This window comes from Pseudorca crassidens, chromosome 13, assembly GCF_039906515.1.
Source record: "Pseudorca crassidens isolate mPseCra1 chromosome 13, mPseCra1.hap1, whole genome shotgun sequence".
Lineage (NCBI taxonomy): Eukaryota > Metazoa > Chordata > Mammalia > Artiodactyla > Delphinidae > Pseudorca > Pseudorca crassidens.
In genome coordinates, this window is record NC_090308.1 from 28933751 (window position 1) to 28957201 (window position 23451).

At 38.8% G+C, this 23451-nt stretch overlaps 1 long non-coding RNA gene across 1 annotated transcript in view; it reads left to right on the forward strand.

The window, feature by feature from the left end:
- The window catches only part of LOC137204519 (uncharacterized), a 110706-nt gene extending 96543 nt beyond the window's left edge, over positions 1 to 14163 (forward strand). Inside the window, exons 4-6 of the long non-coding RNA XR_010933674.1 lie at positions 7505 to 7587; positions 10334 to 10476; positions 13996 to 14163. This is a non-coding gene — a long non-coding RNA (uncharacterized lncRNA). The remainder of the gene's footprint in view (positions 1 to 7504; positions 7588 to 10333; positions 10477 to 13995) is intronic.
- The last annotated feature ends 9288 nt before the right edge of the window (positions 14164 to 23451 follow it).

Genomic DNA, 23451 nt, shown 5'->3' on the forward strand with positions numbered 1-23451 from the left:
GCTTTCCTTTTAATCTGGAGTCAGAGGTAAAATGAGTTTTGATTTCTACCAAGAATTGTACAGCTATTTATGAAATGGTATACTACCTTTTTGCTTTGGTAGAGATAAAGGATTAAAATATATACACTTTCAAATTTGGATTTAAATTAAGCAGTCTTTATTTAATCAAATAGGCAAGTTTACTCTTTTGCCTTGATCATTAATAAAATAGTTTTAGAAATAACACTTTTGGTGTTTTTTATTTTATTTTTACACTTAGATTATTTTTATTTTCTCTAACTCAAGACAAATAACTTGGCAAGCAACTTGAGTTTGTGTGACTGCACAATATTTATTAATGTCTACCATAGTTTTCGTTACATCTTTAAATTACGTCAAACCCTGCTGGAGTTCTTCAACTTTCCCTGGTTTGTGTCACTCGTTAATTTATTCATTAAATAAATGTTTATTGAGTATTAACTAATTCAGTCATTTTTCTCTCTCTATTTTTTTTCTGTTGTGTATTTTATTTATTTACTTATTTATATTTTTGGTTGCAACAGGTCTTTGTTGCTGCACGCGGGCTTTCTCTAGTTGTGGCGAGCGGGGGCTACTCTTCGTTGTGGTGCGCAGGCTTCTCATTGCAGTGGCTCCTCTTGTTGCAGAGCATGGGCTCTAGGCACACAGGCTTCAGTAGTTGTGGCACATGGGCTCAGCAGTTGTGGCACATGGACTTCGTTGCTCCGCGGCATATGGGATCTTCCCGGACCAGGGCTCGAACCTGTGTCCCCTGAATTGGCAGGCAAATTTTTAACCACTGTGCCGCCAGGGAAGTCCCTGTTCTCTGTCTCTTACTGGTCTTACAGGGAAGACCAGTAAGGAATCGATAGATGGTGGTTTGAGCCAGGATGCTAGCACTAAGTGGTTTATAAATTTGTTGATTTATTGATGGATTGGATTTGAGAAAAAGAGAGTAGCCAAAGTTTCAGCTGGAGTAACTGGAGGACTGGTGGGATAGATTGTTTCACTGTTTACCAAATATTTCAGTTTCTTTAAATATAGAGTCTCTTCCTGTGGGAGAATAATACATCTCTGTCCTATTGAAATTGGGAGGCCATGCGACTTGCTTGACCCATAATAAGTAGGTAGATGGTTTAAGAGCCAGCATTTGACTTGCCACATCATTTTTCCTTCTTTACAAAACCAACAATGTTCCAGCTAAAGCACATTCTGTCGGTTTGGTTCCTAGAGCAAAGCCATTGTGCATTATAACTGCAGGATACACACAGAGGATATGTATCAAGAAATAAACCTTTGTTGTTGGAAGCCAGCAAAATGTTCATGTTGCTTATTACTGCAGCATAAGCCAGCTTAGCCTGACTAATACAAATGTAGTTGGCAATAACTAAGATGGGGACACTTGCTAGAGTTGAAAGTTTTGGATGTGTTATGGAGTAACCCGGAGTTCAGTTTTGGTACGTAAGATTTTTGAGATGCATATTAGACATCCAAGTGGAACTCTCAAGTTGCCAGTTGGATATAAGGGGCTAGAGTTCAAGGAAGAGATATAGACTCAGGATACACATTTGGGAGTCATCAGTCTGGGACTGAACAAAATTACCAAGGGAGTGAAAAGATAAGAAGTCCAGGAACTGAGCTCTGGAGTAGTCCAACAACTAACAAATGAGACTGAGAGGGAGCAATCAGTAGAACAGGAGGCAGACCAAGAGGTGTGGTGTCCTGGAAGCAAAGCGAAAAAAGTCCTTCAAGGATGATCATCTGTGTCCCATAGTGACAAGTCAAGTGAGGGTGAGGACTGAGAACTGACCTCGGGATGCAGCAATGTGGAGGTCACCGATGACCCCGACAGGTGCGGTTTAAGTGGGGAGGAAAGCTCGAATGAGATGGGTTCAAGAGAGGATGGTAGGAGAAAAGTAAGATAGCAAGTGTAGGTAATTCTTTCAAAGAGCTTTCCTATAATGAGGAGAAGAGAAATGAGAGCTGAAAAGGGAAATAGGGTCAAAAATGTTTTCTAGTATGTTGGGCGAAATAACAGCTTATTGATATGCTGATGGGAATAATCCAAAATGGAGGGAAATGATGAGGCAGAAGAGAGAGGGGAGAATTGCTGGAGAGACCACATTTAATAGTTGAGAAGGGATGGGATATGGTACACAAATGGGGGCGTTGAGCTTTGATAGGACCTCACACAGTTCATTTATAGAAACAGGATAGAAAAACGTATGTGGATATATGATGGAAATACACAGTTGGAGTGACAGCTTGTGGAACTTCTGATTACTTCTATTTTTCTCATTAAAATAGTAACCAAGGTCACCCACTGAAAGTGAGGATGGGTAAAGAGCTGTTGGAGATTTGACATAATTGTATATTTTTCTCCATCTATGTTCCGTTGGAGGTGGGCTGGTTTGAAACGTTGGAAAGATACACTTAACCATAGTTGGAAGTTGTCCTAGCAAATCTAACAAAGCATAGGAGGATGAAAAGTTGAAGAATATATTCAGGGGAACAATTGAAATGACCAGCCATGACATTTTAGCTGCCTTTTCATTTCATTTTAGGTTGCCTTTTCATTTTGTTGATGGTTTCCTTTCCTGTGCAAAAGTTTTTAGTTTGAGTAAGTCCTATTTACTTATTTTTGCTTTTGTTTCCCTTGCCTGAGGAGACATATCTGAAAGAGTATTGCTAAGAGTGATGTCAAAGAGCATACCACCTGTTTTCTTCTAGGAGTTTTATGGTTTCAGGTCTTGCATTTAAGTCTGTAATCCATTTTAAGTTAATTTTTGTATAAGTGTAAGAAAGTGGTCCAGTTTCATTCTTTTGCATGTAGCTATCCAGTTTTCTCAATACCTTTTATTAGAGAAACTGATTTTTCCCCATTGTATATTCTTGCACTTTGGCTTACTTTAGATTTATACAAATAAACCTTTACAAAGCCAAACTGAATAAGGAAGGAGTTTATTGGATATTATTTAATAATTGAGATGGGTTCCTACAAAGATGACCTAGCCATTCATTAAAACCTCTGTATATATTAGACAGTTAAAAATTGGTTATTTGTTCAGTATTTGGCTTAATGCCTCCTTCTATAATTTATTATCTTGGAATATCATTACTCTCAGCATCATCCATTGAATTAATGATATACTTAAGACATTGGCTAATATCGTTGCAATCACTAATTTTTATGTTGTGGGTATCAGGCATAGAGAAGAGTGGTACTTGACTACCAAAAAACGTGAGTCTGCTGTTTATCTTAAACTCTGGAGAGAGTCCTGCTTTTTACCTAAAAAAAATAATAGAAATATAAGTTAACTTTGAAACACCAGGGCAGCAAGTAGTTTTGAAGGCTCAGAAAAAGTTGGTAGTAATCAATGAACTTATGTTAAAAAATAATCACAAACAATTTAAAGTCACTTCTGAAATTAAAAATGGGTTTTATTCCTAAGTAAAAGATATGGTTATTGATCCTACTACTACTCTCTTAACAACTTTCAAATATACAACAGAGCATTGTTAACTACAGTCACCAGACTGTACATGACATCCCCAGGACTTATTTATCTTATAACTGAGTTTGTACCTTTTGACCACCTTCACCTATTTCCCCCACCTTTCACCCTTCACCTCTGGCAACCACCAATCTGTTCTCTGTTTCTATGAGTTCAGGTTTTTTTTAAGATTCCACATGTAAGTGAGATTATACAGTGTCTGTCTATCTCTGTCTGGCTTATTTCACTTAGTCTAATGCTCTCAAGGTCCATCCATGGTGTCCTAGATAGCAGGATTTCCTTCATTTTTATGGCTGCATTGTGTGTATATATATCTGTATATATACAGATATATATACACACACATATATATCCATCTTCTTTATCCACTCAGTGTCAGTGAACACTTAGTTTTCGTGTCTTGACTATTGTAGATAACACTGCAATGAACATGGGATGCAGAGATCTCTTGGAGATGATGATTTGATTTCCTTTGGATATATAGAAGGTCCCCAGTTTACAATGGTTTCACTTAAGACTTTTCAACTTTATGACGGTGTGAAAGTGATTCGCATTTGAATTTTGATCTTTTCAAAGAAGACACGCAGCTAGCCGTGTGCAGAGTGACACTCTCTTGTGATACTGAGCATTGGTAGCAACCACAGGGTACAGTCAGTCACGCGATTATGAGGGCAATCATACTCACAATGATTCTCTACCCATACAACCATTCGGTTTTTCACTTTCAGTACAGTATCCACTAAATTACATGAGATATGCAACACTTCATTATAAAATGGGCTCTGTTGTAGATAACTCTTGCCCAACCGTCAGCTAATGTAAGTCTTCTGAGCACGTTTAAGGTATGATGTTTAGCAGGTTGTGTTTATTAAATTCATTTTCTACTTAGGATATTTTCAATTTACAGTGGGTTTTTCAGGATATAACCCTGTTGTGAGTCAAGGAAGCTCTGTATACCCAGGAGTGGAGTTGCTGGATTATATGATAGTTCTATTTTTAATATTTTGAGGAACTTCTATTCTTAATATTTTTCATAGTGGCTGCACCGATTTACATTCCAAGGGCCATTGTTTTCATTCACAGCCATTTGTTTCAGTCTTCTACATCTATGACAGCAGTTCATTCTTAAATTATTAAGTAACAACTCAAATGGTAGCTCTGAATGAGGACGAGGGTGGAGGCGTTGTAGAGTCAGTTTGGGGAAGTTTTCCAAGCCATACATTCCTAGCTCCATTATCTTGTTGAGATGCTGATACACTCCTACCAACTCCCATTTGAGAATCACTTATCTAGAGCACATCCGCAAGTTTTTATTTGCTTCCAATTGGCAAAATTTAAACCAATACTTAAAAACTAAGTAGGAATTTTGCTAAGTGAAAAACTAGTGTTAGGATGGAGTAGAAAAGAGGTATTATGTTTTAATATTTTGAAACTTAAGAGTTTCACAACCTTTTAATTTAAAAGTATTTTGAATCTTAGTTCAAAAAGCCCAGTCACATATCCATAAGCAACTGTATTTTTTTCTCCACTAGGTTCTTCCTAGAATTACTCCTTCAGGAATATGGGGAGGGAGTGTGGAGGAAGATACTGTGCCATACCTCCGTCTAACCACTATTTTTCTTTTCACTATCATGCTTTCAGGAATATTTGTTAAATATTATGGCCTATGGGTCGCTGTGCTAGGCACTATTTGCACTTGCCAATGACAAAACACGATTATCTCCTCTTTCCATCAAAAGCTCTTCCAGTTCTCTGTGGGAGGAACCAGTGTCTTCTTTTTCACTCTCGTGGTGGGTGGCCTGTTGATTTGGGCTGACACTGTTCAGTATGTACTCATTTGGCTAAGCTGTAATTAGACCAAGACTGTGGTACTTCTTGCTTTGTCTACAATGAGAACTGGTGATAGGGGAGACAAAGAATGAATCACATATACCTGAAATATTTGATAGGAAACTCTTTAAGCATAAAAACCATACAAAAGAAAACAAAACAAAAACCAATAAGAAAGACAGGCTTTATATATAATAAGGTAGTGTCTTTAGCTTAGATGTGTAACAGCAGCACTGCAGATTTTAAAATTGAGAAAGAAATTATATACAGCCTTATATTTTTAGTTCTCCGACTACAGAGGGAACTCTTTAAGGTCAGGATGCAAATATTGTATTTGTTTATATTCACAGCATGGCTGAAGATGGTACCCTGAGCAAAGTCTGTGTTCAGGGCATGTGTTTTAACTTACTGACTGATTAATTTGAAAAAATAAGTAGAAGTTTTGTGCTTGGGTAATATTGAAAGTTAATTTCAGTTTAACTTTGAGTATGTCTTTGATTTTTTAAATCTGATTTGTGCAGCTTGTATTTAATTGTACACTGCCTTGTGTTCTTTGTTAGTGGATATATGCTCTGAGAAGTTAGGGATTTATTATTATGGTATTTAGCTCAGATTGGACCCTCAATATATTATAGACAAATTGAAGAAATCTGAGGAATAAAATGCAGCTGTAGATTTGATTCCTTCTCCCCCATTACTTAAGACTTAAGCCCTAAGTGATGGATTTGAGAGAGTGACTGTGGCAAAGATTGTCAGCTAGCTACCAACGTCCCTCCTCTGCTTCAGTGAAAGGACAGTAGGCAAGCAAGCACCCACAATTCACTTCTCTTTCTCCCTTGGATGGAGTGGAAGTGACTTGTGCACATCTGGGCTGGGACTTTTCAGAAGTGTGTGTGTGGGTCCTTTAGGCTCTCCTTCGGCTTCTGCCAGCTAGGTGAAGATGATGCTGCATCCATAGAGAATAGAAAAGGCACACAATAGGTTGAGGAGAGAGACCCACCACCATGGTTACCAGCCCGGAACTGTTGCATGAGTGAGAAATACATTTCAATTGCTTTTAATTCACTAAAAATTTCCTATATGTTACAGCAGTTTAGCTTATCCAAACCAATAGTCTTTAATTTACTTATATATTTAGGAATAAAAAATTAATGATTCAACCAATAAAATGCTAATAGATTCTTAAAAGTAGAAACAGATATATACAAAGTACTATACAAACATGAGAAAATAGAGGATATTATGATCACTTTCAAAGAAGGAAAACATTATAGAAGAATGGGATTTGAGGGGCCAACATACAGGACAGAGGCTGTATCTTAAATGAAGATCTGGATTTTTCATGCCTTAAAATGGCCTGAGTCCTGATTTTGCCACTCATGTAGCTGTGTGATCTCAGGAACTTGTGCTTTGGTTTTCTCATGATTGAAGATATTAGACTATTCCTACTTCCAAAGAAGCTAAATTTAGGAAAGAGACACTGCTTCTGAAGTAAGAGCTGCTGTAGTTTCTTGGCTAATTTGAGAATGTAATTAGTTTTTAATTAGCTTTGTCCTATCATAGCTGGCCTCTCCTGCTGTATACAATATTCATTCTTTGTGAATTGTAAGTAGAACTTCATTAGATTTCCTCAAAAAACATCACTTACTCAGCTTTCTTTCAGCCTCTCACTTCAACATAGTATTATTATTATTATTTTATTTTTTTGCGGTACGTGGGCCTCTCACTGCTGTGGCCTCTCCCATTGCGGAGCACAGGCTCCGGACGCGCAGGCTCAGCGGCCATGGCTCACGGGCCCAGCCGCTCCACGGCATGTGGGATCTTCCCGGACCAGGGCACGAACCTGCGTCCCCTGCATCGGCAGGCGGACTCTCAACCACTGCACCACCAGGGAAGCCCCTAACATATTATTTTTCAATTTACAAAATTATTAGTGCATGGAATAAATGTATTTATTTCTATATTTAATAGCATACTGAATAAATAGATTTATTTGCATTTAGTAGCATAGTGAATACATGTAATAATATTTAATAGCATACTGAATAAATGTATTTTCCCCATGTCTAGTTCTAGGTTATAATGTTTTACCTGTAAAATGAATGAGCTGGATTGTATACTCTGTAAGGTTCTTTTCTAAAAACTGAGATGTATTCTTCTAGGAGGAAGTTTGCCCAAGTACATTAATGGGGAAGCCTTGGCAAAGAGCCGGACAGGGTTTTCAGCTCCAAGACCGCCACAGACGGTGAGTGTTTTCACAGGAGAATTCCTTTTTACCCAGTGAAAACATTTTTAGAAAAAAAATTCGGTTTTGTCTTTACTGTCAGTTCTCTCTGCAACTGCCCTGCTCCACTGCACCATGCTGGCCCCGTGTTTCTAGGAAATACCCTGACTTTAGTGCCCAGTTCTTGGCAAATGTACTTAATGTAGGCGGGCATCGGAGTGTGCAGTGCCTCACCTCGCCAGTAGGGGCGCTGGCCCCACCATGTTGGGTTTAACCTGAAATTCCCTTCGAGTCTTGGGTTCAGTTTGTAAAGTAAGTTATTTCTGCATGCGATCACTCCCTAAAAACACTTTAATTTTATTTAAAATCTTTATTTTATTTATATAATACACTTATTTTATGTATAACACCCTTACAGTAGTTAGTAGTTTTCATATAAACAAAATAGTCCTTAGGGCTCTGAAGTTCTTTATTATAGAGCAAAACATTTGATTCAAGACATAGACCCTTCAGAATAAGGTTCCTAGCTCTTATGAGCTGTAGTCATCCCTGTCTAATAATTTTCTGTTGCCTTGAGTAACTATCTGGCCTGACTCTGCCAGCACCCATCTCTCTTTGCCCGTTTTTAGAAAAGGCATTTATATGTAACGTGTTATGAATGAAGCATTTTCTTTTCTCCTTCAGCTGGCAGCCAAAAGGGAAGCCCTGACATAACAGCATCGCTACCCATTATACACACAGCATCTGGCTGCCTGCTTTTCTCTCCCAGTGCCAACTCACTTCATATGTATACAGTGGGATGCCCAGGTAGCCAAGGGTCATTAAATACACAGTAAGAAGTTGGGAAGGAGAAAAAGAGATCAAAATCTATATGAGTCTCTCCCAGAGAAGCTAAAAGGCAAAAGGTCAAAGTTTCCCTGTGTGTTTAAAAATTTTTTTAAATGAAAGAAGATACCATTTTTATGTTCTGTGTGTCTGAGTGTTAACAGGATGAGAAACACTTTTTGCTCACATTTCCTTGTAACCTTGAACTGAGAATGTTGAAGTTCTTGCCTTGCTTTTTCATTGCATCCCACAGAAAGGTTATTCCAAATTCACTTGGCAATATTCAGACAAGCTATTTCCTAATCCTGAAAATAGCTTTTGTTTTGAGTATTTCCCAAAAGTCTTAAAATATGTTCATGAGCTGTATATATACTTCATTTACTAAACTTTTGGATTGAAAATTCTTAAAGGAAAAGTAAAGCTTGAAGAACAAAGACTTTTAAATATTGTAAATCTAGATGAGCAGAAAAGCACATTAAAGGATCACCTTTTTACTAATAAATGTTATATGAATAGTACAAATTTATACTCAGAAGAGAATGTCACCAATACTATGAAGTTTAATTTTTGTTGTTCCTGCTGTGATTCATACTAATTTATTGACTTTTCAACCACAGAATCTTTTTATTTAAAATAAAATTACTCCCTGAGTTACAAACAAGGAACAATACGACACAATGATTCAAATTTGAAAGTCCTCTTCCAAGGGTTTTACGTGGTGTAGACTGTTCCCCCAGAAAAACACATTCTGTTTTTTAAAATGACAAAATCATTCATTTCCTCGTTCAACAAATTCCTGTTAAGTGCCAACTGGCATTGTGCTAGTATTAGTGATACAATAGTTGAGGAAATAGACATTAACCCAATAATCACACACACACATACACACACACACACACACACACACACACACACCATTCTATTATTACAGATTGTGATCTATATTGTAAAGGAAAAAAATACGGTGCCTTGAGAGACCTGATTTAACTAAGCAATAGGGAAGAACCTTGTGAAGAGGTAATTGTTGAACTGTGATACAAAGAATGAATAGGAGACAGCTAGGTAAGGAGCAAGGAGGGACAGCATGTGTGATGGTCCTAAGATGGGAAGAAAGCACAGCACGTGTGAGAACCCAAAAAAAGGCCAGTGTGTCCAGGGCACAGAAGTTAAGAAAGGAATTGTCCCATGAGATAGGTCGGTCTGGATCTTGCAAGGTCTAAAACCTTGCTAAGGATTTTGATCTTTGTACTAAGGCCAAAGAAAGTTCTTAATGTGTTTTAGCAAAAGTTCTTAAAGTGTTTTAGCAAAAAGGTGACAAGACCATATGAACATTAAAAAAAAAATCACTCTTGCTGTATTGTGGAGGATAAATTACAGGGGAGATAAGAACAGATAAAGGAAGACCAGTTAGAAACCTATTAAAATGGTTCAGGGGAGAGCTGCTAGCAGAAGTTGTGAAGAGAAGGAAAGTGGAGAGGGTCAAGGAACTTCTAGAAGATAAAATCAATAGGAAATTTCCTAGAATTCTCACTTAGTGAAACTTAGAAGGATGGGTAAAACCTTAGTTGATGAGGCACTCGTTTTCCTTATTGTTGAGGGGCAGGTGGCATTTATGTGACATCAGCAGAGGTGGCAGCTGAAGAAGGTAGACAAGTAATAAGCCATCACATGGTAAAAGTCTCAGAAACAGAAAAGCCAAAGTTACCGCAACATAGCGGCCAAGTTAAGGTCGGCAGCAACAGCTGGGAGTTCTCTTGGGAAGGCTTGCTGAATGAAGCAACAAAGCATGACATTCAATACTGGTTATATATGGAGTGGCTCATGATTTCCCAAGCAGCTCTGAAAATGTCCCAAAGTAACCCAAGAAAGCGAAATCTGCCAAGTCACCTGACTTACCTTTGCGATAGTTCCATGTTTTCCCAAAACATCTCTCTCCTTCTAGGGTGCAACACAATAGTCAAAGTTTCACATCCTTCCCCCCACTAAATGGAACCTGGTGTTCTAGAAAGATTTTGGAATGAAGAATCAGAAGACCTGGGGGCTAAATGCTGACTCTGAACTTTTCTAGTGGTGTACGTTTTCGAGGTACAGTTTCCCTCATATTTAAAATGTGGTGAATAGAATCTACAATCTTGCAAGGTTGTTGTGAAGGTTAGGTATTAACAGGTCCTCCACAAATGGTAGCAACAGCAATAACTATACAAAATAATTTTTGCTATTAAAATATCCTCTATCTTTCTTCTTTTTATATAATTTCTCTTTTTGAAATTTTTTCCACACCCATAGTTTCAGCTATACATTTATTTGACAAAAGTTGCACACTTGTTAGGTGTCAGACAACGTATTATACAAGGTGATGGAGACAGAGTGGAGAAGACCAACATTGTCTCTGCCTTCATAGAACTTTTACTTAAAGAGAGGAGGGCTAGGTCTCCCCTGGGGCAGAGACTGCAGGCTGTTCACAAAATACGTCCTCTTTTCCTGAACACATGATAGATTACACTTCCTAGCCTCCCTTGCAGTTAGATGTGGCCACGTGAGTCATTAACAGAATGTGAGCTGAAGTAATATATGTGTCACTTCTGGGCCAGGGTTCTTAAGAGGTGGGTGTGCCTCCCCTACCCTCTCCTTTTCCCTTTAGCGGGATGGATACAGATGATAATGAAGGTTCGCAGGAGAAAAACAAAGCCAAAGATGGAAGATACCCAGGTTCCTGATTTACCATGTGGAAGAGAGCTTTTTCCTGCCCAGGAATATTGACCTTGGACAGTTTTATGGACAATAATAACAAAAATAACTTCTACTGTGTTTGAGTCACTAGAAATTTGTGTGCTCATTTGTCATAGCAGTTAACCTCTCTATTGCAGTCCTCTTCAGTCCCAATCTTCTTGCTCTGTTGCAGTCAGTGGCCTTAACGCATTTCTTTTTTGTTGTCCAGAAGGCACCTTCATCTCAAAATGTCTAAAACTAAATTTATAATCTCACCTCCCAAACATTTTCTGACCTACATCTTTCTAATGATGGCATCACCATTGTAAATTTCTCCAGGCTTCACAGAGGAATCAGCTCTGGCTCTTTCTCTTTTTTTTTCCCCAGTTGCAATCAGTTACCCATTTCTTACCTCTTCCTTTGTGATCCTTCTGGAATTTGACCCTTCCTTTTCATTCCTTCTTGTACCATGAGCACCACTGAAAAAGGTGACTCTCTCAAGAGATAAAGGGGCTAAAATTCAAGTCATGTATCCCGGCACAGGGCAGTGTCCACCTGGAGGAAGGGGAGGCTTTTTGTAATTCGCATTAAGGTGTTAAAAGAAGTGCTTCCTTTCTAATCTGCCACGAGCTTCTTGGGGGTTTGAGAAGACTCTATGACACACTTATCAAGCCTCTAGTGCTTCATGCTGAGGCATTGGTGGACACCTGCCAATTTATAACATTCTCAGCAGTCTCCCCTACTTCTGGTTTATCCTGTGACTCCCTCCTATGTTAATCTTCCGAAAGCATTGATGTTGTTAATTCCTGCTTGAGAAGTTCATGGGCTCATCCTTGTCTATCATAGTGAACTATGTATTCAAAGCTTACAGTTATATAAAATCATCTTACTTCAACCTTTTCTTTTATTCTTCTTTCCCATATTTCTCCATGCAAACAATATTGGCCCAAAGGAAGGAACTTTCTTTGTTATATCATAATGTCCCAAGAATTACAGAATATTTAGCCTCATCGAGCCCATCCACCAAATGCCAGGAGAATCTTCCGGGCATTGTGGCAACAACATACATGTCCACAAATTTCAGAGCTGGGGACAGAACTGGCTGCAGTTGAGAAATTCTAGGTCTACACTGCCAACAAAAAATAATATGTATTTATTGTGTTTGTACCACTCTTGTTCCTTTATTCAACCAGAACAACAAACAGTGAGCTCGGTGTTATTTTTATGGTTTTATAAATGAGAAAACTTTAGCTCCAGAAAGTGAAAAGATGTAACCAAGTGTGTATAACTATTGAGAGAGAGAGAGCTGATTCAAAATATACACTGTGTACTTTACACGAACTGGTCTACTTGGTATGCCCTAATATGCTTTGTTCTACCCTGATTTTCTTCGTTGTGTTTTTTCTGCCTGGAATACCCCAAATTTATTTCTATAAAACCTGCTTCTTCGAGCACAAGTTTAGATGCTGCCCCCTTCAGGAACTCTTCTCTGGCCACACTAACCAGGGATCATTTCTGGATCACTGTGGTGCTTTCTCCTGCTGGTCAACCTGCTTCATTGTCTGCTTTGGACCATCCTACGTGCATGCTCCTTCTCTCCTATGTTGGATCATATGCTCCTTATTGACAGGACCTTATTTATTTTATTGTTGCTCATAATTTCTAGAAGTTTCTTGCATGTGGCTAAATGTGCTAAACACTCACAAAAAGGAAGAGTCCAAATGATATGGTATAGCAGAACTAACATGAACTTTAGAGTCATTTTCACAGTGAGGCTGTATCGCTTGCAGTTGTTGGCCTGGCACATGTAATATAATCTCCCCAAGCTTCAGTTTATTCATCTGTAAAATAGTGCTAATAATATTGAACCCAGTGGGTAGAAATGAGGAGTAAATAAGAAGCTATAGAATATTAAGCACATTGTAGGACAATTAATAGAAGGTATTAGTAGAAGTAACAATGAAAACAGCTAAATATCAGGTTTAAAAAATCAACACAAAACTTTTTTAATGCTGACCTAGACATTTGCCTGGAAGTCCAGGGCTGTATTATCTCTTTGTGACCATGTCTGGGGCTGGTGTTCATTGAATGGTTTTGGTTTGAACTCTTCCTTTTCTCACACTATTCTGGTTGGTTCTGAGCCTGGGAAAATTTAGACATATAGGGAAGCCTTTCCCTAATACTCCCTACTAAACTTCTGTATAGACCTTGCTATCTAGACACAGGTAAGGTTGGGGGGGTGGGTGGAACAGGAATGTGCTCATTCTGATCCTCACTCACAGGAATTTCACTAGGCAGTTGCACATCTCACTGTAACTGAAAAACTATAATATTAACCCACCCAACCATCCATCCATATATCCATATATCCACCTCTCCATCCTTCTATCCACCTATTCACCCATACACCCATCTATTTGCCATTCGACATTTCTAAATGCCACCTGCATATCTGTATATGCTAGGAACTGGAAATATAATGAGGAAGAAGACACAGTTTCTCATCTCAACAATATCATGGTCAAAGAGGCCAAAGAGAAATGTAATAAATAAAGTGAACACAGTTATGTCAATTTAAACAGCATGTATAAGATTCAAACTATTTGTGGATCTGGATCCCTTTGATTGAGTTGAAAACTATTTGTAATCTTTAAAATAACTGTTAGAAAAGGGCTTGCTTTCTCTAATAAAATATAAGCAAAACAAGACCATTCATCTTGAAAGCTAAGTCAACTGTGAAGTTAGAGGGAAGAGTACACACAAGGCCGCCATCATTTATGACACCAATTGCAGTTTTAAGGGGTTCCCAAAACTACCCTCAGGTTTGATAATTCACTAGAAGGGCTCACAGAATTCACTAAAAGCTGTTATGCTCATGGTTATGGTTTATTACAGGGAAAAGATACACATTAAAATCAGCCAAAGGGAGAGACACATGGGACAGAGTCCAGGAGTGTACCAAACATGGAGCTTCCAGTTGTCCTTTCCCCATGGAAGCAGGACAGCATTACTTGCCTGGTATCAATGTATGACAATCAGCATTGAATATTGCCAACCAGTGCTGCTCCCCTGATATTGATGTCCAACGTTTATATTGTAATGTAAGCATGACATTATATTGTAATGTAAGCATGACTGATTGCCCAGCTGGCTGATCTCTGTCTTCAGTCTCTCCAAAGGTCAACTGATACCACATGACCTAAAGCCCCCATTCTAAATACATTGTTACTAACTGATGCAGCCAGCCCCCACTCTAAGTCACATTGTTAGACTATCCAGAGTGACTCAGGGCCCCAAGGCAAACAAAGACACTGTATCAGGCATGACATTCCAAGGGCCTAGAGATTTCTTCTGAGGAACCAAGGGCAAAGGCCAGATTCTCTTTTGGGCAAGGTTAAATTCTTTTCTACAAATATATTTATTGAAAAATATATTTTTAATGAAAAAAATCTCACAATTTATAGTAACTTTTAATTTTTATTGCCTACCCTTAATCATGTATCTAAATGAATTTTGGAAGTCTGCTCAAAAGTTGGGGATGGGGCTTCCCTGGTGGCGCAGTGGTTGAGAGTCCGCCTGCCGATGCAGGGGACGTGGGTTCGTGCCCCGGTCCGGGAAGATCCCACGTGCTGCGGAGCGGCTGGGCCCGTGAGCCATGGCCGCTGGGCCTGCGCTTCCGGAGCCTGTGCTCCGCAATGGGAGAGGCCGCAACAGTGAGAGGCCCGCGTACCACAAAAAAAAAAAAAAAAAAAAAAAAGTTGGGGATGAAGTGATTAAGATGAGTTTAGTAGATTATCTGATACATTATTTGAGATGTTGGTTGTAAATAGTAAAAAAAACCTACTGGCTCTAGCTTAAGTGAAAAAAGGGATTTATTTTGAGGATAAGGGGTAGTTTATGAAATTCAAGGTCAAGAATTTATCCTTTCTCTTTCTCTTCACATATGTGCTTCTTTCTTCCTCAAGTTCAGAAAGAGGGAATTGGTCACTCTATGGTTCAGAATATACATGAATTAAGTTGAGTAAAGCAGACACTGATTATTTCTTTCATGGTCCTCGTTCCAAATTTCTGTCAGAAGAAATCTGAGCTGCTCAACTTGGAGAAGCTATTTATCTCTGACCAATCAGCTATCACCAGTGGGGTAGGGACACAATGTATAAACATGTGGCTAGGAGCCCAGAGGAATATGGCAGGGGAGATATCCTACCAGCTATCAACTATAGAGATCCTTATCAACTGCAGAGTAAGATCAATCATTAAGAGGAATGTAAAGAAAGGATATATGCTAGCTTAAAATCAAATTGGGTAGACTAATGGATAAATCCTGGGATTTCAAGAAGGAGACTTATGTTCTATTTTGTGACACATTTGCAGCATTATGTTATGTCAGACTATGCATTATGGTGAGAAAGACATGGAATTTGGATACAGAGGACTCGCATCTTAGCCTCTTACTGATGTTGAAGTTAATTATCTTCTTGGAGCCTTTGTTAACTTATTTATCAAATAGGGAAATTCTCAACTCATGAGGTTGTAATGAATAACAAATGAGATCATGTATGTGAAAACACTTCCTAAAATGCTGAACCCACATTAATTATTATCTTTTGGAAATAATCCAAAGATTTTCTAATTTGTGTATTTCAATTCTATAATTGAGAAAATATATACATTTAATGAATCTATTAAGTATTTTGAATTCAGGATTGTATATAAATTAAAGTGTACAGATTAACTTTAACACCAAAAAAAAGTGTTTTCTTAGGGAATTACAGGACTTAGCCAAGAAGATCCTCATCAAACCAGACGACTGATTTTTTTTTAACACTGAAGAGATGATTAATTAGGAATAATGCAACGTATTTCAACAATTTCTTTAAAAACTCAACACTATTTACTTCAGTTCAAAAAGGTTGAGTGGTCGTGATGTGCAAAGAATTATGTTTTTCCTTAAGAGGAAAGAGGGAAATCTGTTTAATACCATAATTCAGGAGGTTGGGCTACTTCTTTTTTGATGTATTACAAACTTTAGGCAGAATTTACTTATGAAACAGTTACTGATTCTTTAAGGAAGGAACTTATTTTCCCTGTGTTTCTAAGGTAACAAATGCAACTGATATATCTTATCTCACCTTGAAGTATGTAGCATTTAAATTAAACGACTGTGAGCACCAAGGCTACCCATACGAGAATATCACACCTCTTTCCCAAGGTTCCTCTTCCAGTGATAACTCCAAAATGCTCCCTCGGAGTTTTCTACAGTCCTATGGACCTGTCTACTTATTCTTGTCCCATTGAGAGAACAGGAGAGCTTGGAAGTTTCATTCCTATGACTATCACTGAAACACAGATGTTTTGATCTTTCTAGTGATATCCTCATTGCTTACTGAAGAAAAATTCTTCAGTGACTCATAGTCACCACTACCATGGCTGGCCCACTCATGGTTTCTCTAGGTGTAAGGAGAATAAAGGAAGTCTGGCTCCCCTGTGCTACTCTCACCTGTCCTAGCTGCTGTTCACATGGTCATTATTTCTCAGGCAGACCTAGGAGGGCAAGAGAATTGGGCCTGAAGTGCTTTTCAACCTCAGTGACTTGCTACACCTGTCCTCTCTCAAACCTTCACATCCCAGCACTGGAATGTGTAACACTTAGTGCATAGGAAAAACTCTATCTTTTCACAGAGATGGAGAAGACACACTTCATTTCTTAAAGTCAACTTGGAAGACATATTTAGTATTACACAGTGTGGTTTAAAGCTGAAATAACTACCTCATCCCATTTACAATGAACAAAACCTTGTGTTATACAAACTATTATTCTTTATTATTACTTATATCCTTAATTTCTCTTTGTAACTGTGGCCACACAGTGCTTGGGACAGCTTGGTTACAAAAAAAAGATAACAAAGTCAATGAAGAAGCTCAGAAACGGAAAACTGACAAAATGGAATAAACAAGTTTATTGTATTTCCAAAGGGAGAACATGGAGAGTTTGCCAAGGGGACTGTAGGATTTACTAACTTCAGGGTCTATGAGTGTGTAAAATAACTTATAGGCATTCTGGCCATTTCCTCATGCAGCACTGCTAAGTTACAGAGGGATCAGACAAATAAAACATTTACAAGTAACTCAGCACACATTTATGGGCCTTTGATTTTACCCACCATCTTCGTGATTGCTCCTTACCTCAAGTTGTTCTTTATTTCCTAACAGAAGAATATCATATCTGTTTATTATTATTTTTTTAAATCAGGCAGTGTTCTTCTAAAGTCTACATTCTCACATATCTCCTTGATATAATGGATACTGGTTTATTTCAACCCACCAAAACTAAACCCAAGTAAAAGAATGTAAAAGTATTAATCACGTTGCCCTCTGTACTTCAGACTTACTAGGTTGAATGGTCCTATGTGTTAAAAATGTATTTTGATTTGAACTAAACTTGATGTAGTCCTGCTGCATTACAACTCTTTGGGAGCCCCAAAAGGCTGATAAAACATAGTGCGTGGGCTTAATCTGGTCTTTCTGGAGTTCTTTAAATTGTTTCAGGTGCATCTTCTTTTTAACATTAATGTCACCATCTGGGAATCGAGCTGTGGCATGCCTCATTAGTGAAACTTCTCTAAGTGTGAAATTAAAAATATGAAAAATAAAAATTTAATGCACTGGTGTTAATATCAAAGGGATTGTTTTGTTCTGTCCACTTCACATCTCTAGTCACTTCCACTCAAAAAGAGAAGGATGTTCTCCCTGCAGATAGGGTATTTGGTTTGTCCCATCTCTGCCTTGGGACAGAATACAATACAATTTTCCTTTCAAAAGATTTCACATTTGTTATTCATATTAGCAGTCTACCTTTCCATAAGGTAGGAAGAAGCAAGTTTTCAATGCACATGGTACAAGTGAGTAAATTGAGGTCTCTGGTCACAAAAAGCACATCTCAAGTTTTGAACAATAATTCAAAAAATTTTCTTTAACAGTCATGTTTTTAAAAGAAGTGGGTGGTCTGTGTCCAGGATTGTCCATGAGTAATGGAAGGAAGTAGAGAAAATGATCTTAATGAGGCCTCCTGCATTTCCCTGGGGTATTTGCTTTCCTCCTCTCCAAGAAGGCAAATTTATATCATCTCCTCTGTCATCAAACTGTCAACTCCACCTTCCCATTCTTCACTATCAGCTGGTGACTTCACTGACTATTTCAATGAGAAAATAGAAACATTCAGAGGAGAATGACCTCATCTTCCCATCACCAAATTGACTAACCTTTACATATACTTGTACGTCAACTTCCTCCTGTTACAATGATGTGCTCTGTCCTCCTGTAAGGCCTCTGGTCCCATCCTTTCTCCAGCAACTGTTATCTCCTCTCTCCTGAATCATTATTTTATCATTCTCAGCAAGATTATTCCCACAGTCTTCAAGTTAATTCCCTCTGTCTTAAATAAACCAAACCCTCCCTTGATCCCACACCCAGTTCTAGCCCATTTCTTTGCTTTTCTTTAGTAAAATCCCTGGCATGACTTATGTATACACAATATATCCTTAATATTTTGAACCCACTTCAATACTAGGGATTTTCACCCCTAGTATTCCACAGAAACTGCTCTTGTTAAGGGAACCCACTGGCTTCCAACTTTTCACACCAATGGTCAGTTCTCCACACTATCTCCCACCCACTTGCTTCTTGTGCTTTCAGCAGCATTTGGCACTGTTGATGATTCTGTTCCTAGAACACTTTTTTCTTTCAGTACCTGAGACACCACTCTCTTGGTATCTGTAACCTCATTGCTCCTTCCCCTCTACTAGCTACTCTTCCCGCATCCGACCTCTAGATGTTGGCCTGCTTTCTGTTTCAGGCCTTAGCCCTCTTTTTTCTTCTATTTACATACTTTTCCTAGCTAACCGTTTTCTGGGCCATAGTTTACAATACCTTCATTAGGCTCGAGTTTATATTCTTCAGCTACAACTTCCCTCCTGAGATTCAGACTTGTATATGTAACTAGTTATTTTAAGTTTCCACGTGGATATCTAATAGGCATCCCAAATTTAACATGTCCAAAAGAGAATTTTTTATATCCCTACCCCAAACAAGTCCTGCCCCAAGCTTCTCCAACTGAATAAGTAGCATAAGATTTTGCTCAGGTCTTCAAACTAAGAATCATAAAAGATTCCTCTCTTTCCCCCACCCTTCACACCCAATCCATTAGCAAGTGCTATTGGGTCAGCCTTCCTAATATATCTTGAATTTGACCGCTTCTCACTGCTGTCACTGCTTCTATCCTTTTTGGAACAATTGACTGTCATGCCATGTTTGGACTCCCATCCTAGCCTCTTAACCAGACTTCCTGCTTTGTCTGTACTATCCCTGTGGTCAATTTCTCTTTGGTTCCCATTCGGAATAAAATCCATGATTGTTCATTATCTGGCCCCTGCAAAACTCTCCTACCTCTTTCTCCCTGATTCCTTCCACTTGAGCCACGCTTACCTTCTTGATGTTCCTCGAACTATCCGAGCCTTTACACAGCTATTCCCTCAGTGTAGAATGCTTTGCTCTCACTCCTTCACATAATCCAGGTTTCTGCTCAGATATCACCCCTTCAAAGAGAGCCTTCCTGACTGCACGATTAAAAATATTACATTCTTTTCTCCCGTCATTCTCTTTCCCCAAACAGGTTTCATTTTCTTCATAGCCCTTATCACCATTTGACCGTATGTTATTTATTTAATTTTAGTTATTTATTCTTTTTGTCTCTTTCAACAACATGTCCACTCATTGTTATGTTTGCAGGACTCTTTCCTTCTTAAAATACATCTTCTTTTGGAATCTGGGATACTACGTTCTTGGTATTTCTTACGTCTTCATCAACCTGACTTCAGGCTTCCATTCCATAACTTCAACAGAATGACACTGGGCAAAGGGATAGGGAAATGCTAGACTGGAAAAATCTGAATCACATTTAGGCGACTCAGAGGAAGTCGTAGGGACTATCAGGAAACCTCAAGGTATAAACAACTAGCCTGGTGCCAACCAAAGGTCAAAGTTGCAGGTGGGAGTTCTCCTAGGAGAGACAACAAAACTGGATGTTCAGTGCTGGTTTTAAAATAGAGTGGCTCATTTTCTTTCATAGTGCTCCAGAGCAGTCTTTCCTGATCTTAATGGCAACATGCTCTAGGGGGTAGTTAAGGTTCTCACATGAAGCAATTGCTTTTATTTTCCTGTCTCTTTTGTTATCTTCTCCCCTTCTGTTGTTTGTCTTTTCATTTCATAAGATTCAATTTTAGCAAGTAGTAGCAGTAACACATCTTAGGGTAAAATAAGTGTGACAGATTTTTTTAATGCAAGAACCTCAGAATAAAGTGGTAAGCAAAAATAGACTTTCTTGGAACTCATAGACTAGTGAGAGAGAGAATTTAATCACATAAGTCCACACACACACACACACACACACACACACACACAGGCACACATTTTATAAACTGAAATAAGAGTTATGGAAAGAAAAGATGACTATGCAGTGAAATCATCCAACAGCTGGGGAAGCCAGGAGTAGTTTCCCTAGAGCTCACACTGGAAGGTTGAGTAAGAGTTAATAAGTAATTTGGGAATTTGGGCCACATAACTCCCCTTTTATGAGCTAGTACTCCTATCTGTACAGAACTGGAAGTCAGGGTGTTTCTCCCTTCAAATTGTTTTTTAACACTTACCAATACAGTTGGCAACTGTGGGTCCAAGGTCAAGTCTGAAAAAGCAGCAGAGGAAGAAGTGGGAGGGGTGGAGTCTTTAGAGTTTGTAGGTTATCAAATCGATAAAAATGGTTGAGTTGAAGTCTCCATTTCCATGGAGACAAAATAACCATGTTGGAAATTATATTTTGTGTGGTACAGGTGCAGGCTAGCTATTCTCCCCCAGAAAATTCAGGATAGGAGTCTCAAATACATAACACCTTCCTTGGGACCATGGCAGACATCATTAATTATTAATAGTCTTATTTCCTGCTGAACCAGCCTGGCTCAGAATCCTTCTCAAAAATGTCTCCTAGGCATCCTCCTCCAACTGGCTGCAGTTAACATGAGAGTTAGCAAAATTTATCTACTAATGCAACTGGAGTTTGTGTATATACTCGTAGTAGTATTTCTTAATTAATTCCGTAATTAATTCTGTGTCTGGGTGCATCACGTCCTGGTGAAGTTATGTTGTCCCAACCACCAGATCCTGAGAATCAGTGGTAAAAGAGGAGTTGTGACATCCTTGAGCAGTAACTTTCAAACTTCGAAAGAAAGCCTCATACCTTATTTTTCTCATAAAAATTTAAAAGTAGGATTCAATCATAACTGCAACATGTAACACAGGAATTAATGGGCTTGCAGCTAGATATGGAGCCCCACCTCTTGGTCACTTCCTACAGAAAATCCTGAGACATCCCATGGAATCCTAGCTACTGTGATACACATTCTGGAAACCACTCTTTCATATGATTGTCTTCTCATGGTTTTTGGTCACAAGTCATAGTCCTGGGGCTCGTGAATTAATATCTAACTTCAATTAGCAGCCTTTGGCCAGGATCTTCTAAGACTGCAAGGATGAACTTGGTCTAAAATGTCCTCATGTCTCACATCTTTGTCGATAACACCACTTGGCCACAAATCAACTAAGATGAAGATTTAACATTTTGGATCATGAACACCATTAAAAAATCTAATGAAATCCATTGCACTTCCTTTAAAAAATGGACATACAAACAAAGACACAGACATACAAATCCAAGGAATTTATAGAATTTCAGAAGCCCAGGTCAAAAGCCTCTGACTTAAAGATTGAATCTGGAAGATGGAATTCAATCTACAAGTAAAGAAAGTGAGGAGCTTAGCTCGGATGGAATCAGAAGTATTAGGCAGGACCACAAGTGTTCTCCATACAACAATGCTAAGAATTTCTCCTCTTTTAAAGGACTACTGCTTATCAGGGAAGGTCCTGGTGAATGTTCTTCTTGTCCAAACTATAAATAGGAATTCATGTTTGTTGCTTCCTCTCTTCTTGGCAGCCATCCCCATGTGCAACTATTAAAGGCTGTCATGAGGGGAACATGGAAAATATACAATGAGATGGCTATGGGAAATTGGAATCCTGGTTTGGAATTCTGCTTGTCCTGGATCCAAAGACAAGGGTAGATCAACAAGAACATAACCTTACCCAGCTGGTTCACCACCTGGGCTGGTCCCTCAGGTGGGTTTTATCCCAGGGCAATGAGATGTCATCCTCTTTGGCTGAGCTGTGGCCCAATGAGGGTCACCAAATATGTTTCAAAGTATCCTTCTAGTTCAGTATTTTGAACACCTTTTTATGCTTTTATCAGGCTACAGGTGCACTAGTTCTGTAATCTAAGAGAAAGATCATACATTTTGAAATCAAACAGAATTGAAAAGCTGTGCTTCTAAGCTCTAATTCACTTTGATGAGGGGAAGTCACGCCCATCTTATGGGGCCCAAGGAGTAGTCATTAATTACTCCATCCAATAATGCTAGTGTTGGGCAAGTGGCCTGCATTGGACAGTAATTGGCTGATGGGTGCTGCTGATGAAGGACACACAGGCATATATGCAGATGGCAGGAGGTTGGATTAGGCACTTTAGCTGGGGTTTGGTGAACAAACAAGGGACAAGATCAAGAAACCACTACTAGGGTAGGAGTGGTGGAAAGAGAAAGAGAGGTCATTCCTATGCAGAGCCAGTAATAGGAATAATGTTGCTCCTTCCCCAGATAAATAGGCTCTTGGAGATGAATAGCATGGCAGGTTGACAGGGAAAAGACTCCCAAAACATGGAACCCTGGTAGAATATTGGTGAAGTCAAACAAGTTGTGAAGTAAGGGCTGGGGCACAGTCAAGAAAAATAGTTAGTGTTTCTAGTTGGTAGGCAAGTTTCTTCAGCACAGCCTGCTTTAGAATCAGATTTCTTTGTTTAACTCAGTGGTTCAGCATTTCCAGACAGCTTCTTGGCTATCGCTGTACCTGGTTTTAAATGGGCCATTTCTTGGAGGACTCAAAATTCTCCACTGACACTTCAGCACTTGAGACTCCTGTAAAGTGACTTGGAGGGAAGATTGGAGCCCCCTAGAGAAAGAAAAACCCTTGGACACATACTTAAGGAGTTGAACAACAGAGAGGTCAGAGAGCAAACTGGGAGCTACTGGAACTTTGTCTAAAGCAAGTGTTGGTAATGAAACCTCTAGGTTTTGAAGGAAGGGAAAAGAGGGGGAGAACATAAGTTTGAAGTAAGAAAACTAAAGAATAAAAATGGATACTATTAAGGGTTCATGAGTAAGTTGTTTACGTGCAATTCTTCAAGTATACAAA